The sequence below is a fragment of the Canis aureus genome, chromosome 20, assembly GCF_053574225.1.
Source record: "Canis aureus isolate CA01 chromosome 20, VMU_Caureus_v.1.0, whole genome shotgun sequence".
Taxonomy (NCBI): domain Eukaryota; kingdom Metazoa; phylum Chordata; class Mammalia; order Carnivora; family Canidae; genus Canis; species Canis aureus.
The window spans coordinates 39,612,515-39,628,968 of record NC_135630.1 but is presented as its reverse complement, the minus strand read 5'-3'; positions in this window follow the sequence as shown (position 1 = coordinate 39,628,968).

The following is a 16,454-nucleotide window of genomic DNA, read 5'->3' as shown; positions in this document are numbered from 1 at the left end:
TAGTATAGTTATTCTGGACTTAATTGTGTTCTGAGGAATTTTCTTCTGGCAATAATTTAACTTACCTACACTCAAACAGCAAACTCTCTTTCCTGCACTTTTCAGCAGCTGACACTCTGCTCAGTTCTTTAAACTTCTAGCTACTGCTTCCTGCCTTTCTCCATCCCAACCCCCTTTTTGCCCCCCCTCCCCAGGGATCTCCCCTGAACTTGTGTAGTTTAGTGGTTAGTCAAGGATTTAGGAAGTTGATATTCACTCTTGGGAACTCGTCTTCTGTGTGGCTTCCTTATTTCCAAGTCATCCTTCTAAATTTTCATCTGTTCTGGAAGCTCTGGTCTTTGACACTTTAGGCTGAAATAACTAGAATTTTCTATTGCCTGAGTTGCTCATAGATTAAGAAATCACATGGTGAAAATGGGCACAAACCTCACCAGGTAGTACTTTCTTGAAAGGTTAGTCTTCTGGCTGTTTTCTGCCTGCTTTTTCAATAAGCTACCAGCAATCTCCCCCATGCGTGTGTACCGTTAGCAGTCATTAACGGACAGAGGCAGACATTTTATCCAGATTTGGGGCTCTAGGTCCATCTGTAGCTCTCTTGCTTTCAGAATGTAACCTGGAAATTTCCAGCTGCTCTGCCAGCCCTGAAAATGATTCTCGACCATTCGAGCCAGTTGGGCTACAATGATTTTCAAGTGGAGAGAATGATTTTAGAACTATCCAGGTAATGGTGGCTACAGAGATTTTGAGGAGCATGTTAGAGAAGGTCTATATTGCAGTGAATAAACTGTTAACAGACCTTAAAGGTACAGCCAGTTATGGCTCAAAAGGAAATGCTGAGCAGATTATAAGAAACTGGAGGAAGGATGATCCTTTATGACACTTTATGCCTGAAAGGTTATCAACATTCTCTCATCTGAAGTCATTGTAGAGAACCCCCCAAAAATGAGTGCTTCATAGCAAAATGTTGAATATACTGCCTAGCTTTTTCTAACTGCTTATAGTGAAATGAGGCAGGAGAGACATAAATTGAGGGAAGGATAGTTAAATGAAAAGGAGTCAGGACTTGATGGTTTAGAAAATTCTCCATCTTTCTAAATGACAAAAGATACTAAAAAATTAAGAAAAACTTTTAGGCAAAGTTCAAAACCAGATCACTGCCAGGAAAAAAAAAATTATATATATATATAAGACCTAAAGATAAAGCAAAAGACTTAACTAGAAAAAAACTGCCTAAATTGTAGACATATCAAAGGTGATACTTTAGAGTAAGATTTAGTCACACAAATGCCCTTGAAAAGGGCATTTTTGTAAAGAATTGTAAGAATGGAATTTACCTCATATGTCTTCTCAATCAAACATGAATCTGTCTATAGGAAGCTGTTATGAACTAAATTGTGTTCCCTTCAAAATGCATATCTTGAAACTCTAATCCCCACTTTGTCAGAATGTGGCTATATTTGGAGATAGGGCCTGTAAAGAGGTAACCAAGTTTAAATGAGGCCTTTAGGATGGGTCCTGATCCAATCTCGTTGGTGTCCTTACAAGAAGAAAGTAGGGTACATGGGGACACATGTGCCCAGAGAAAAGTCCATGTGAAGACACAGGTCAGGATGGCCATCTGCAAGCCAAGAAGAGAGGCTTCCAGAGAAACCAGACTTGCCAACACCATGACTCTGGACTTCCAGCCTCCAGAACTATGGAAAAATAAATTTCTGTTGTTTAAGCCACCTAGTCTGTGGTATTTTGTTACGGCATCCCTAGATGACTAATAGAGAAGTTTAAACTTTCCCTAAGCTGTCTCTATAGGATTCAAAAGTAGAGAAAATTTTATGTCAAAGACATTTGTGTTAACTTCTATCTCATGGATTAAATTCTAGTAGTATCCACAGGAAGTTTTTCAGCAAAATGCTAACATTATGGTGGCATGGGACAGAGATGGGACAAAATGACAATGCTTTTTTGGGTCTTTAAAATCCTACAGGCAAAACAAAACAAAAAACAAAACAAAACAAAACAAACAAACAAACAAAAAAAAAAAACAGGCTGAGACTACTACTTAGCCACAAACATGTATTACCTTTCATAAAAGATGAGGTATGAATCAAAAGACACAACAGAAAGCCCAGACAAAGAAGAAGAGAGCCATGTACAATTATTCTCAGGTCTTGAGACCTAATCAGAGAGTTGCCAACATTTCACTAGGGTGAAGTTTAGAATTTCTATCAGTGACTACTTTTTGCTTCTTATCTTCTCACTTTTTAGACAGGAATGTCTATAGTGATTATTCATTGCCTGTCCCACTACTGTCTGAGTGCTTGTGTGACAAAATGAGTCTCTAGTCTTATAAATCAACAGAATGAAAAGAATTGTGCTTAAGGTCCTGAACTCATGACACTATATCTGAGGAGCTTCATCATACCTCCAAATGAGTCATATAGTAAGATTCTGGATTTTAAGCTGGTGATGTTATGTGACATAACTTTTGGGGAACGTGGGAAAACATATATATTGAATGTGGAAGGTATATGAATTATTGGGGGTCAGAGGGTAGATTATAGAAGGTATTCTTGAAAATGCCCCCCAGTAAAGTTCCCCAACTCCTGCTATGGTATTCACACTCTGCAGAATCCCTTTATTTTCTTTTTGGGCTGGTTTATTGACTTTCCTCTAATGAATATAATGTGGCAAAAACATTGGAACATCCCTTCTGAGATTGGCTCACATAAACATGCCTTTTCTCCTCTTTGATTTGTCTTGCTTTATCTCTTTCTTATTCAGATAGACACCAGCTGTCATGGTCTGTGTTGCCCAATGGAGAGGCCATATGGCAACCAATGGAGGGAGGTTTCTGGCCAACAGCCAAGGAGGAACTGAGATCCTCAGGTTAACAGCAGTGAGGAATGAATCCTTCTGTCAATCATTTAAGTGATCTTGGAAGTAAATCCTCCCTTCGTCAAGGCTTTGGATAAGACAGCAGCTCTGGCTGATACTGTGATAACAGATGTATGAAAAATCTTGAGGCAGAGCCACCTAGATTCTTTTTGTTCACCCTGATTCTTGATCCACAGAAACTAGGATAATAAGTCTTTTTTTTTAAAGCCACTAAATTTTGGATTAATTTGTTAAACATAAACAGATAACTAATATAATGTATGGCTTGTTTTTAGCAAACAGAATGCAGAAGTGTGACTGTGACATCCAAGCCTGTATCAAATGAACTTATGTAGCTTTCATCTTCCTCACACACAGAAAAGTTGCTCTTAGAGTGCTCAGTCACAGTGTTAAAATTCTGATTATTCTAAGTCCCTTATGCTGTTAGGAAACCCAGTCCACAAGCAGGCGGGAATTCAGTCAAAGCTAAACCCTACCATCAAGTCATCCTAGCCCAGGCACCAGAGATGGCTGAGAGGTCCTTCTCAAACAGTGAGTCATCCCCATTTATTCAAGAATTCCCAACTGAAGCAACAGATAATGGAAAAAGCCATTTCTCTTCTGTTTGAATTCTTGCCCCCACTGAATTCACTAGTATAATAAAATTTTAGTTTCCTGGCACTACATTTGGAAGCAACTTTCCACATTCCTTTACTCTCTAACAGGTAGCTATGGGCATGGCATTTTTTTTTTCTCTCTCCTGATTAATAAAGACCATCAAAAGCAGTTTTCTTTCAGCTGGCATGTCCATAATGCATCCTAATGATCTTACTTCATGTCAAAATCAACTTTCCTACCTTAACAAGTCATAAGACAGTATATCACCATGATCTATTACACAGGGGACATGATGTTGATGGAATTAGTGAACAAGAAGGTCATTGCTAGACATTTTGGTCCAACACACACATGGAAAAGGTTGGGAAATAAATCCTATAAGAATTCAGAGATCTGCCTCTCCTGTGGCCTGAGACATGCTGAGTTATCCATCTAAGGTGAAGGATAAGTTGCTACATCTGACAGTTTCACAACTAAGAAACATGGTGCCTGCTGGAACTCTTCAGAGGGGTATAATACTTACCAAGTTGTTTTAGTACACATTATACACCAAATAACCCCAAAGACTTCTAGATTTGAATGGGTTTCTGAATATTTATATCTTCTCAAAATTCATATGTTGAAATCCTAATGTCCAATGTTATAGTATTAGAGGATGAGACCTTTTGGTAAGTCATGAATGGCATTAGTGTTCATATGAAAAAGACCCCAGAGAGCTCCTTAGCCCTTTTTACCACAATAAGAAGTCAGCTGTCTCCAACCCAGAAAAGGGCCTTCACCAAAACCTGAGCATGCTGGCATCTCAATCTTGGTCTTCTGGACTCCAAAACTGTAAGAAAGAAATTTCCATTGTTTATAAGCCATCAGCCTCTGGTATTTTTTGTTATAGCAGCCCAAATGGACTATGACCCAGGACTATGACCTGTCCCATGCTCAGAAAAGGAAAGGTTCTTGAACAGGTCCAAGATGCTTTGTAGACTGCTCTGATACTTAACCTATGTGGCTAAATAGAACCAATGGTAGTTGAAAAATATGTGTGGCAGATAAAAAATGCTGTATAAAACTTTGATAGGCACAAATGAATCATATCACAATCTTAAAACATTAGAATAAAGCTCTCCTATCCTTGACATTTAACTATCTCCCTTAGTTTCTGGTTTTCTATGGTCCCTGAATGTTTGACCACTGGCCATCAAATTACCATCATTAGCTAGGTATTCTCTAAAAGACTAAGCTATAAATTTAGTTGATTATAGAAAGACTTCACATCAAATGAAAGACCTATCCAAAATAGAGTATTCAAACAATACCTGAAGTTATGATTAAGTTACATGACCCAATGGCCCAGATGCCCATGACCCCTACCTACTCCTCCCTCACTGGTTTCTTTATCTCAACCCAATCTCTGTCCTCATGGGGAGTTTCACATAACTAAGTGACTCAGTAAATAATCTTGTAACTTTCATTGCTGAGTTCTTAACTTGCCATTTAAAGCCAAGAACAATGCCAAGTCCCTGACAGTATTTCACAGCACCAACAGGCAACTACCTGGAGGTAGATTGTTTACACAGGACCACTTCTGTCACAAAAGAACATTTTTTTCTCTTTATATGTTTAGACTTTTCTTCTTATTTCTTCTCCTCCCATTCCTACATAACTGATTTCTCTCTCCCTTCCTCTTTCATCCTCTCTCTCTCCTCATCGTTCTCAGGATATGATATTCTTTTTTTTTTTTTCCTTTGAGACCACATAGACCTCCACCTTAAATCATACACTCAACATTCTAGTAAAACTGTGTTTGTTAAGATTAGTGATTACTTTAGTAATGGAAAATTTAATGGCCTTTTTTTTTTTTTTTTTTTGGCTTTGTCTCAGCAATATTCAAGAGTCATCAGGTCCTTTATGTTGAAACATACCTCTTTCTTGATCCTCTTTACATTCCTCGTACAAGGACACTTTCTTTTTCTCCACATTCTTTTATAGGCTGTTCCTCCACTGCTCGCTTTTCAAATTAACCTCTTTAAGGCTTGATTCAAAGCATGCTTCTTTTTCCCAAGACAGTAATAATAGCCATTAAGTTTATAGGTTCTAGATTCACACTATATGAATTTAAAAATAACCTCTACCATTTACTAACGTGTAGCCATGGGACAATTACATAACCCTTCAAAGTTATGGGTTTTGTTCTTTTAAATGGGGTATAATAACATTACCTATTTCCCAGAGTTGTTGCAAAGATTAAACAAGATAAGTCATGTAAAGTGCTTAGCACTCTTCCTGGAATCCAGCTAATAGTCAATAAATGTTAACTATATTTATTCATTCATTGCTACATATTCTTTATAGGTAATTTCATCTATCCCAGCAGCAATATATAACATGTAGATGCTAATGATTTCCAACTTAAAGCTTTCCACTTAGTTTCCCAAAACAAAATTGTGAAGTCATCCTTCGTTTCATTTTTCATATATATATAATATATATGAAACATATAATATAATGTTATAGATAGATATAGATACATATACATATGTGTGTATATATATATATATAATATCAATCAACATTTGGTGCCATTTTTTCATACCAAAATATGTCTTAAATCTGTCTATTTTCCATTTTTAGGTGACTGGCCATTATTTCAAGTTATTATTTTGTACCTTAACTGTGGAAATAGCCTCATTATTGGTATTTCTCTTTCATGCATCTGCCATCTAGATCTTATGTTCTCAGAGAAGTCAGAATAATACGTTTAAAACAAATCATATTAAGATGCTTGACTACTTACAGCCTTCCAACAATTTTCCATTGTGGTTTATATGAAATTCAAATGCTTTGAAATGACAGTCAAAAGTATACATGACTTAGCAGCACTGCCTACACCTCTACCTTCATTGTCAGTCACTTTACCTTATGCTATGTCTTAGCCAAATGGAATGTTGGCCTCTTAAAATACTGGGTTTCTTTTTCCTGCTCTATTCATTATTTTTGTCACTGTCTACAATATCTACTTTCCCTTTATACAGGCAATTCCTTTTCATTTTTCCAAATCCAACCTTCTGTACCTACTGGTTTTATATATGCCTTCAACTAGTGTAGTGAGGATCCTCTTCACAATAGGTTTAATATTGTCAGTTAAGGACTATTTTCTTAAAGGAAAATAAATAAATTTCCAAGTTAAAAAATTACATATCTGGATCAGAATACATGGTTCTTTCTGTTCCTTCTATCATTGTAGGCTTCAGGTTCATTATGCTTACAGCCCAAATGGCAGTATGTTACTGTTTTTAGTCTTCATACATGGGCTGAGAAATTCAGTCTGTGCTCAGGAGCCCACCACATGTGACAGGCAGTCCCTGTGCTCAAAGATATGTATTTTGTTAATAAATGGGTAAATAAAGAAAGAAATATATGAGATCTAACTTGAATATCTTGAAAATTTAAAATGTAGTTAGCTTATGAGTTCCAGGATTATGAATAATTTAATGGTTTAAAAGGTGTGGTAAACTTAGATTATGGATATTGTTTGAATATTAATTTTATATGAACTCGGTACTATTAGCTTCAGGGACATCACAGAGACATGTGGTTACCTTAGGAAGAACTGATATACCATAGCTTTGTTGTACAATGTATCACAAAGACCCTATTCAAACTCAACAAAGTTGCCTTCTAGGACATAAATAATTTAATTTCATTCTCTGAGCAACATTTCTGTTTTTCTCATAAACTATTGTCTAATGTGAAACTATTGTCTAATGTGTGTCTTAGGTCTTTCATAAAAATGTACAAAACTAAAATAGACTGCTCAAAAAAAAAAGCAAAAAGCATTACTTATTTAATCTACATGTTGCTCATAAAGAGGACATTGACAACACCAAACTTCCCCATCACAACTCTCCATTTATGTATAATTTCGTGAATCCCAGTCATTGCATAGGTTATTGTCAGTTTTGTTATACCAACTTATACTCACAAGAAAGAGATTAAAGGATCTGGGGATACCTGGGTCACTCAGTGGAGTCCAGGAATCGAGTTATGCATCAGGCTACCTGCAGGGAATAAATAAATACCATCTTTTTTTTTTTTTTAAGGGAGTTTGAAGGATCTATTTGTTCCACATTCTCACCAAATCTTGGTAGTTTTAGTCTTTTGTATTTTATCCATCCTGATGGGGCTGTACTGACATACTATAGTGATTTCAAATTTCTATTCTTGATTCCTAATGAATTTAGTTAAATATTTTATTTTTATTGTGACTGTTCAAGTTTGGCACCACACACACATACATATATATACATAAATACCATGTTGTTCAAATATATACAGATTAACTTTTAATATTATGTTATTACTTCTAGTTTAATTGAATTTTAATAAGATAATATTTCTGTTTTTAACATTTAACACTTATTGATGTTTAGAAAATGGGTCTATGCATGGCCAACAAGCACATGAGAAAATGCTCCGCATCACTTGCCATCAGGGAAATACAAATCAAAACCACAATGAGATACCACCTCACACCAATGAGAATGGGGAAAATTAACAAGGCAGGAAACAACAAATGTTGGAGAGGATGTGGAGAAAGGGGAACCGTCTTGCACTGTTGGTGGGAATGTGAACTGGTGCAGCCACTCTGGAAAACTGTGTGGAAGTTTCTCAAAGAGTTAAAAATAGATCTGCCCTATGACCCAGCAATTGCACTGCTGGGGATTTACCCCAAAGATACAGATGCAGTGAAACGCCGGGACACCTGCACCCTGATGTATATAGCAGCAATGTCCACAATAGCCAAACTGTGGAAGGAGCCTCGGTGTCCATCAACAGATGAATGGATAAAGAAGATGTGGTCTATGTATACAATGGAATATTACTCAGTCATTAGAAACGACAAATACCCACCATTTACTTCAACATGGGTGGAACTGGAGAGTATTATGCTGAGTGAAATAAGTCAATTGTAGAAGGACAAACATTATATGGTCTCATTCATTTGGGGAATATAAAAAATAGTTAATGGTAATAAAGGGGAAAGGAGAAAAAATGAGTGGGAAATATCAGAAAGGGAGATAGAACATGAGAGACTCCTAACTCTGGGAAACGAACAAGGGGTGATAGAAAGGGAGGTGGGTGGGGGGTGGGGGTTACTGAGTGACATGAACTGAGGGGGGCACTTGATGAGATGAGCCCTGGGTGTTATTATATATGTTGGCAAATTGAACACCAATAAAAAATAAATTAAAAAAAAAAGAAAATGGGTCTATGTGCAGAAAATAGTTAACATAGACTGAAATTAGTATAGAAAGGCCTGTTTTATATAGGAATTTAGATTTTGGGAGGATTCCCATCATTTTCAAAACTGAGAAGAGCTCACTGTGACTAAAATGTTTTTTTACAAATAATGTTGCTTATGCTGAACACCTGTTTTCCTTCTGAGTTTCTGAAATTTTGGTATATGAGAGACAAAGGATGTTTGCATAAACAACCCTCAGTAAAACTCTGGGCACACAGTCTCTAATCAGCTTTCTTTACTTTGACATTTCAAATGCCTTGTCACAACTCACTGTTAGAGGAATTAAGTGTACTCTGTGTGATTTCACTGAGAGAGTTCTCAGAAGAGTTTGAACCTGATTTCGTCTCATACCCTTGTCCCATTGCTGTAATATATCACATTCCTGAGTAAGATTATGTGTTGATTCCTGTGAGTCTTCCCCTGACACAGTTGGTGTCAGAAGTGGGATGTGTCAGCCTAACCCTGACACAGTGAAATATGGTGAAAACATTGTTTGAAAAAGGAACACTTGAGAGGCATAGAATGATAAGTCCTAACTTCCTGGGTGTCTATAAGTCATCCATGGTGTGAAAAATCAGCTGAACTGTTGTCTATTGTTAAAGGTAATAATTATTCGTGGATTTGAAAATGATATATCCCCTTTAAGAGACTTGATGTCCTGTATTCTCTAGCAGTACATGGCCATTCTATCTAAAGTGAGAAGGAAAAAAAAATGCATCCTGGGTGATATGTTTGATTGTTTTGTTTTTTTCTCCCTTCAGAAGGAGAAACATCCCTAAATATGAGCATGGATGAGCTAGACATGTTAAAGTCTGCTTTCTCTCTCCCCCCAAATGGGATTAAAAGGGTTAAATCAGTTTCTAGAGCTGTAGCAAAGCTTTAAGTGAGCCAAAGCGGTGATAAAAGGAACATCCTCATCATTTCTTTAGCCTAACTGCGTGCACTGCAGCAGGGCTCCTGCCCCTGTTTTGCATTCCCCTGGCAATTATAATCTTAAACTTGTAAATGTGGAATTTACTGATAGAAGTTTTAATGAATTTACAGCAGCATAAAAAGGAGATTTTTAACTGCTTGTATTTTGCAGTTATTGCACCTGCTTATATAATTTAAAAATTGTTCTAAATTCTTATAATTTCATAAATTCTAGCGAGATCATCACAGTCAGGGGAAGCAACAAAGTAAATTGGTAGTGGGACACAGATCTTTTGCTTTTTGTCACTGGTGGGTTGGTTGCAATTTATTTTAGTATTTAAAAGAAAACATGTCTTTATAACTGATGTTTTTGGCTCTGATTCTGGTCTATTATTAGAGCTTCTGAATAAAGGGAGATACATGTGTCAATCTCCAAATGGAGATACACTTTTGATGTTGTATAACAGTTATAGATACTAATGAGCTCTTATTAAATTAGATAACTGACCCATAGAGGCAGATAATTTTCTAATTTTATGTGCATATTTTTGAGTGGATCAATTTGGACTCTAACGCTGATGAGACAAGAGGGCTCAGGAAATCCTTGCTTATCACCTGGACTTGGAACATAGTGTCTGGCCCTGTAGAATTTTGACTTTGTGGCTGCTGAATAAAAGCCACTGGCTTTTTTAAAAATCTGAATTCAGATACTAATTGCCTGGACCTGACTCTAAGCTGAAACCCAGTATTTCCTGTTATGAGCTGTTTTGGTCTCAGCATGGATTTTGCTGAACTGAAGGCAGCCATGGGCTTAATGAGCAAAACTCAGATATCAAGACTGCTGCAAATTTAGGATCCCCCTGTGTGGGGCCATAAACCATGAAAATATCCTTGATGCTGACTGGACCATCTGTGTCACATACAAATGCCGACCGGAAAGGGCCTTTTCTCTGATAAAACTGTCTGATATTGAGTTCCTGATCAACTTTATATTTTTGAGACTGATTGCATTCCTATTCCTAGCTTGTGATCTCTGCCAAAAGCTGCAAGTTGGGAGGAGAGCACATCATGGTGACACCCACTCCCTACAGATGAGACTCTTGCCCCACCGGAGGATGTCTCACTGCTGTTGATCAGCTGTTTGGTTTTCCTGATTAGTTGCAATGAACTGGTGGCTTGAGTCTACTTCCTGTACCTTTCTTCTGGTGCAAACACTGAAGTAAGGCAATTTTATTATTAAATAATAATAGGGAAGGGGTGGTTTTTGTGTAGGCTTCTCCCTGAGTAGAAGGGAATGGGAGGTTGTATAAACTAATTTCAAAAATGTTTGAAAATGCAGCACTTCAATTTAATTTCTAAACATGATGTGCCTTTGTGATGAAATTGTAGAAAGTGTTGTTTTGTTCTGCTTTGCCCTGAGAAAATGCTTGGACCCTCTTGAAAACAACCCTTCTAGATGAGTGATACGGGTGAGAGTAGGGGATAAAGTAAAGACTGTAAAGGCACGATTGCTGAATGGACACATTTTGATAAAAACAACACAGCAAAAGCAAAAACCCCAGAACCTGGGCAGGCACAGGGAATGGAAGGATTAACAATCTGTTTTTCAGAGCTGTTCCTGGAAGTTTATCTGTCCTCCCTTCCTCCCAGAAAAGAGAGAAAAATCCCTAGTGATTTTTCAGTCTGCTCTGAGCATTTTGATGTAATCTCACTGCTAAACCCATGATCACACTTGCCTAGGAGACAAGGGGGATTGGCCCTAGCGCTTTGGACACAGGACACTTCTGGTTGCAATCCACATTTGTGAGGAGGATGAACTGGTGTCAGGGACAAGCTGAAGTATTTGGAATGGAGAGCTTCAGGCTGTCCTTTTGAAACCAATGACTGAATTGAATTGAATTAATAGAATGTTAGGGTAATATAGTGGAGGCCACATCAGGGTCCTTGTTACCTTATACTGCCTGATGAATATACATCCTGCTGGGAGGACCTTAAAAATGATAAATTCTTTATTACAATGTGCTGGATATGCCCTCTGTCACTATACTTCTTGCATGTGTATCCTGACTATCTTGACACTGCCTCAGCTCTGGAAGGTATTCAGGTCAACTCCAGTTTACTGGCCAGAGTTCTTCTGTACCTAAATTGATGCCCCAGGCCAGGTAAAAAAATTAATGCACCAACTTTAGAAGTATGCCATTTGGCTTTTTAAGATAGGCTTTTATGGTAAATGGGATTTAACTGAATAAATCCATGACCCTTTAAAAGTTAAAACTGAGATAATGCTACAGTTTGGCGAATATTTGATAATTTTGCTGTAAATTGCCTTGGGCAGAGGGCAAGGGGTGGATTGTGCAGAAGAGTTGAAACAGCAGAACTGAAACTATCCTCAGAAAAGCCTACTTGCGAAATTGGTTCTAGGCTGTGGTCTGTTAACTTAGATTTCAGGCCGATTCCTGACTGATAAAAGTGGTTCTTATGCCTGCACTGTTTGTACAAACAATATGGTTTCTGGTGAACACCTGCTTTCCTCCTATGAGTTTAGAACTTTGGTGTGTGATAGCCAGAGGGTGCTTATATCACCAACTCCCAATAAAACCCTTGGCTGATGAGTGTCTAATGAGACTAGTGACATTTCACACATATTGTCATTACTAGGTACTGGGGAAATTATGTGTCCTGTGTGACTCCACTGGGAGAAGACCCTTGGAAGCTTGAACCTGATTTGCTTGGTACTTTATTGTATGTGCCTTTTCCCTTTGTGAACTTTCTTGTATAGTAGTTGTTTCCCAGGGCTGCCAAAACAAAATACCACACACAGCATGGCTTAAGCAGCAGAAATTTGTTTTCTCACAGTTCTGGATTCAAAAAATCCAAGATACTCAGCTATTAGAAATGACAAATACCCACCATTTGCTTCAACGTGGATGGAACTGGAGGGTATTATGCTGAGTGAAGTAAGTCAGTCGGAGAAGAACAAACATTGTATGTTCTCATTCATTTGGGGAATATAAATAATAGTGAAAGGGAATATAAGGGAAGGGAGAAGAAATGTGTGGGAAATATCAGAAAGGGAGACAGAACGTAAAGACTGCTAACTCTGGGAAACGAACTAGGGGTGGTAGAAGGGGAGGAGGGCGGGGGGTGGGAGTGAATGGGTGATGGGCACTGGGTGTTATTCTGTATGTTAGTAAATTGAACACCAATAAAAAATAAATTAAAAAAAAATCCAAGATCAACATGTTGATACAATTAGTTTCTCCTTAGGCCTCTCTTCTTGGATTGCAGATGGTGGTCTATTGGCTGCCTGTTCACATGGTTGTTCCACTAGGCATACGCTCTTTGTCTTTCTTTGTGTTCAAACTTCTTCTTATAAAGATAATTGTGATTAGGACTCACTCTTATGGCCTCATTATAACTTAATCACCACTCTAAAGTCCCCCATCTCCAAGTACTGTCATATACTGTAGTCATATAGGTGTTTAGGGCTTCAATATATGAATCTGGGTGTGGGAGGACAGTTTAGCCCATAACAGTAGTCTCTTGCTGTAATAAATCATAGTTGTGAGAACAAATAACTATACCCTGAGCCCTGTAATTCCTCATAGTGAATTATTAAACCCGGTGGTGGTGATGGGGACTCTCAACAAAATCAATATATAGTCATTTTTTGCAAATGCTCTATGTGACCTTAGTCTGAAAAAAAAAAAAAATGTTCCCCAGTTTTTGGTGTAGTATTCCATACATGTAAGTGTTATCAAAGTTTGTTGATCATGTTTTCACTTTTTTTTCTAGAATCTTTTTTGATTCCTTCATTTTCATTTGTCTCTGCTGGTTTTATTTCTTTATTTTTTTATTTTTTTAATTTAAATTTAATTTGCCAACATATAGTATAACATACAGTGTTCATCCCATCAAGTGTAAGGAGTTTCTTTTTTTAAATTTTTTTTTTAATTTTTTTTTTTTTTTTATGATAGTCACAGAGAAAGAGAGAGAGGCAGAGACATAGGCAGAGGGAGAAGCAGGCTCCAAGCACCGGGAGCCTGACGTGGGATTCGATCCCGGGTCTCCAGGATCACGCCCTGGGCCAAAGGCAGGCGCCAAACCACTGCGCCACCCAGGGATCCCAAGGAGTTTCTCATGGTTTGTCTCCCTCTCTTATTTTTCCCACTCAGTTCCCCTATCTGCTGGGTCTCTATCACGTTTTATTTCCTCTTTATGTGTCCTGCTATTTTTGCATTGTGTATTAAGGACATAGCTGAAAAATTATTTGTATCAATTCTTCATAGAAAAGCAAGTTTGTTTTTCTCTTTCAAAGTACCTGTAGATACTGAATCTAAATCAATTAATCCAATTCAAGATTTCCAAATGATCTAAAGTTGCTTTGCAGTCACTGAGGACTGGACTACTTCTAATTAATCCTTAATTCTGGGATGTACCTTTCAAGAATCCAATGTTATTTGTCATCCAAGTCCTACAAGGCTGTCAATACCTCCAATGTACTTCTCAAGCATTCAACTTTCTTCGCTCAATTTAAAAAATCCCCCAGAAAGACAGCTTCTCAGTTTATTTCTCTGAATTTACATCTTCCCTTGGATTTTGTTCTAAGAATGCTTCATAGTCTCCTAAGGTCAGGATAGGCTTATATATTTTATCAAGTACCTCTGATCACCCTCTGATGAGTAGGTAGATAATTCCAAACTAACTAGTATGAAAGTGGAGGTCCTCTCTAGCCATCATTTCTCATTTATCAAATATTACTATACTTCTACTTACTTTGAAGATTTCTATGATGATGGTCAAATTAGGTGTTTGATAAAGTCCTTTGAGAATTCTCTTGGCTGTATAGCTCTACATCTTCACACTCCTTCTTTTCTTCATTTGATCTAAGAAGATCAAAGAAGTAAATCTGTTGGGAAAAGCCATTTTTTTAGTAACTCTTCTTTTGAGTAAATGATACATTTATCTACCACAGTGACATTGTGCTGTTAGAAAAATCCATTTAGCCTGATTTACTAAAATACTTCTCATTTGATCTGAGATCTATGTTTTCTTAGAAGATTAATTCAAGCTTTTTGTCTTTCTGCAAGATGACTATAATCTGTTTCTCTCTTAATAAATATCTCCCTAAACCTTCTAATATATCTCATATGAAATATTACACATAAACATACTAAATTCTACAATAATCTAACAGGAAACTATAACATTTATAGATACAAATTGTGGAAGCTGCTGTGGAAAGGACATATTCATGTAGACTCTCGCATCCAAATGTATTTCAGAATGTCCTCAGATTTGTTATAAATGGAAAATTAAAAATATAAAAGTGTAGACAGCAGTGGTGGGGAAAGTGTTTTCAAGGAAGCATAGGTGATACAAGGTACACAACCTTGGAATAATGTATTACCAAAGAACCTCTATGACCAGTAGTAAGCCCCAGGAAGAAGAGAGCTCTAGACCTCTGAATTATTATTATTTAGTTCATGGTTTGTCTTTATATGCTAAATTTATCTACTGCAGTGTTTCCAAAAACTGGCTTCATATTAGAGACTCTGACCTTTAAAGCCACGGTAATTGCCAATTAATTCAAACTTTAGTCATGAGAATCAGGCACATGTTTTATTGTTATTGGTTTTTTTTTTTTTTTTTTTTGTCTTTAACTCTGTAGTTCTTTTGTTTGTTTGGGCTTTGTTTTCTTGTTTTTTAAAGATTTATTTACTTATTTCAGAGAGAGAGATTGAGTGCATGGGGCAGACAGAGATAGAGGGAAAGAGAATCTCAAGCAGACTCGCTGCTGGTGGGAGCCCAAGTCAGGTCTTGATTTCAAAACCCTGAGATCATCACCCTATATGATGCCCCATAACTGTGTAGCTCTAATAAGCATGCAGGGGTGAGAACCACTAATTTAATGCTATAGTCATGAGAGGTATCACATTACTCTTGATAGTACACAATTTATGATATTGAGTGATAGAAACATCATTAATAAGAGAAATATGGGTGTCTGGGTGGCCCAGTTAAGGGTATGACTCTTGGTTTGGGCTCAGGTCCTGACTCAGGGTTGTGAGATCGAGCCCCACATGGAGCTCCATGCTGAGCTTGGAGTCTGCTTGAAATTCTCTTTCTTTGCCCTTCTCACTTGTGTATGCTCTCTCTTACTCTAAAATAAATAAATAACTCTTTTAAAAAGTAAGAAAAATAAACATGAGATAAGGGGTTGAGTGGAACAATGTCTATGAGAAAAATGAATGGAGAAGGTAGCTTTAGCTTTCCCACTTAAGATAAGAAAAGAATAGTCCATAGGAAATGCCAGATTAATCTATAATTTTGAAGTTTCTCTGCTTCCTGGAAATATAAGGATAGTGAAGTTGAGATAATATCTCAACAACCTAACTAATCTTTTCAGTGAAATTTTCCCTCTATGGTGTTTTGTTTTGTTTTGTTTTTAATTAGAAGACTCTTAACTATAGAGAACAAACTGATGGCCCCCAGAGGGGAGGTGGGGGGAATAGGGGAGATAGATGATGGGGATTAAGGAGGGCACTTATAATGAGGTGATGTATGGAAGTGTTGAATCACTCTATTGTACACCTGAAACTAATATTACACTGTATGTTAACTACCTGTAATTTAAATAAAAACTTTTTTTAAAAAAGATTTATTTATTTATTTATGATAGACATAGAGAGAGAGAGGCAGAGACACAGGAGGAGGGAGAAGCAGGCCTCATGCTGGGAGCCCGACGTGGGACTCG